At 37.7% G+C, this 2,689-nt stretch overlaps 1 non-coding gene across 1 annotated transcript; it reads right to left on the reverse strand.

Annotated features, from left to right (window-relative positions):
* Nucleotides 1-2,153: 2,153 nt before the first annotated feature.
* LOC131222233 (small nucleolar RNA R71) lies at nt 2,154-2,260 on the reverse strand. Its single transcript, XR_009159945.1, has one exon. It is a non-coding gene; the product is annotated as a small nucleolar RNA R71 (small nucleolar RNA).
* Between the last annotated feature and the right edge of the window lie 429 nt (nt 2,261-2,689).

The raw sequence follows: 2,689 nt of genomic DNA on the forward strand, positions 1-2,689 counted from the left end.
CACAAGTACAAGGATCAATCTTGAATGAAAGAACTGCTCACAAGACAAGACTCAAGCTGCAAGACTTCAAGAAGCGTTCAAGGCAGTTTGTACACTTTCAAGATTGAGCTACATCAAGGTTTGATCTACATCAAGACTTCAAGGCTCATACTTCAAGGTCTCAAGTTCCGAATGTTTCAATGTCCATACTTCATGGTTGAGGTTTGATTGACCATAGGTTGACCTTAGAAGTAGGTCATTTCGGATACATAAACCGAATGTTTATTTTACATGTGATTGGTCTGTTCTTCGACTAGTCCTAGGCCTTCTTCGACTAGTCCTAGACTTGCTTCGACCAGTCTAAGAAATTCCTCGACCAGTCGTGAGTTTGTTACAAATTCCGGATAAAATCTGTTAGCCTTCGACTAGTCCAGGAATCTGTTCGACCAGTCGTAGGAACAGTGTCGACTGATCTTCGACCAGTCGTAAAATCTTCGACTCGAAGTCCAACAAAGATTTGCAGGACCTACGACCAGTCGAAGGAAACCTACGACCAGTCGTAGGTGACCTACGACCAGTCGTAGGAGAGCTTCGACCAGTCGTAGAACGGTCAAAGCATATCCCGCCAGATTTTTCAAATATCTGTTATGGCTTCGACTAGTCGAGGAGCACTCTAGACCAGTCGAAGACCCGATCTTCTCACCTATAAATAGTGCACGAATCTCAGAAGAAATTATCGAATTAATTAAAGTATTCAAGCCAATCTTCGTCGAACTTCTGAGAGATAATTCTGTGCTCCATCTAAGCTAAGTGTGATTGTTTAATATTCTCTTTCCTTAGCTTTATTTAATTGATTTTGTTTCTGCTATTCCAATCTGATTTGATAAGAGGAATTGTTATTCCCTTTCTTTGGAATCAAAATCAATTAAGGCAAGCCCTGTTTGGTTTAATTTAAAATCTATTAGAATTAGAACCATTGTAATCGAGTACTGGACATTGAACTTGGACATTCAATCTTCTACTTTGATTTGGTTCTACCGGGCTGCTACAACGAAGGAGATATTCAGGTATTTTACATATTGTAAATTCCTTTCTATTATTTTGGTTTCTTTCAAGATTTGCCAGAAAAATCTTGTTATATTGGTTATCTGAGGAGAGCCAGGAAAACTCAGAAGTGGGATTTTTTTAATTGTGTAAGCCCACGGACAAAGACACAATTGTAAGGGTTTTGGGTGAACCTGGGAAAACCTATTTTTAGTGAACGCTAATATCCCCTGTGTGAGGATATTAGGAGTGGAGTAGCTTTTTGTGTGGCTGTTGTTTAACAGTTGGTGAACACACATGCGAACCACTATAAACCCTTGTGTTTGATTGATTTATTCTTCTAATTTTTAATTATTCTTTTGTGGGATGTATGTATGGTGGTGAATGTTGTAATTATTTAATTCAAGCTTTGTGAGAATGTTGTAATAGCTTAGAATTTATTTTCTGCTATTCCTTTATCGCTTGAATTTCAATTTCATTTGAAAGTTGTTCCAGCAAGGTTGCCCTGCCATTTTTATGGTGTATGGCTGTCCCTAGAACAATACATTTTTAATTACAAGTTATTTCAATTTAGTTTATATTTATTTCTGTATTCCTCTTCGGTTTGAGACTTGATACAAAGATCTTTATAGAAATAAGGTTGTCCTACCATAAACTCTGTTTTTGGTGTAAGGTTGTCCTTAGAACAACGTTTGTATCAACCTCTCAAGATCTGAATTTTGAGGTTATTTTAATTTACTGCATTGTGATTTACTTTGGCTATCATATTCTTTATTATTCCACTGTTATAAGTTTTTATTTGGCATTGTCCTATTCACCCCCCCCTCTAGGACATATATCTTGGCCTTTTCAAAGTGGACATCAAGCCAGGAGTTATCCAACTCCTTCTAAAATTTCATGGACTTGAATCAGAGAGTCCATATTTACATTTGAAAGAGTTCGATGAAATTATAGCTACATTATGTTTTCCTAATGTATCTGAGGATACAATTTGGCTGAAACTCTTTCCTTTTTCCTTAAAAGAGAAAGCTAAGACGTGGTTACATTCACTACGTCCTAGATCCATTGGCACATGGAACGACATGCAGAGGGAATTCATAAAAAAATTCTTCCCACATCATAAAACGATTACCCTCAGAAAAGCGATCATGAACTTTGCCCAAAAGGAAGATGAAACATTCTTCCAATGTTGGGAAATGTTCAAAGATTTGGTCAGTTCATGCCCACAACACGGATTTGAAACGTGGCGCATTACAAATTTTTTCTACGATGGACTGACATCTTCCATGCGCCAAATGGTCGAGACAATGTGTAATGGAGAGTTCATTAATAAAGATGTTGACGAGGTATGGGATTACCTCGATAGCCTTGCTGAAAAAACACAATCATGGGACTATTACCCAAAGTCAAACACCACGTCTAGGCCGACTCAATTAAAGGAGAAAGGTGGATTATATCTCTTGAAAGAAGAGGATGATCTCAAGTGTAAAGTGACTACGCTCATAAGGAAAGTTGAGGCCATGGAAGGAAAGAAGGATAAGGTTAATGAAATTGTTTGCGGCATCTGTGATTGCAACATTCATACAACTGAAAATTGTCCTACAATACCCGCCTTTCGAGAAGTGTTGAATGAACAAGCTAATGCCGTAAACAACTATCAAAGACC

The sequence above is a fragment of the Magnolia sinica genome, chromosome 1 (assembly GCF_029962835.1).
Source record: "Magnolia sinica isolate HGM2019 chromosome 1, MsV1, whole genome shotgun sequence".
In the NCBI taxonomy this organism is placed as follows: Eukaryota; Viridiplantae; Streptophyta; class Magnoliopsida; order Magnoliales; family Magnoliaceae; genus Magnolia; species Magnolia sinica.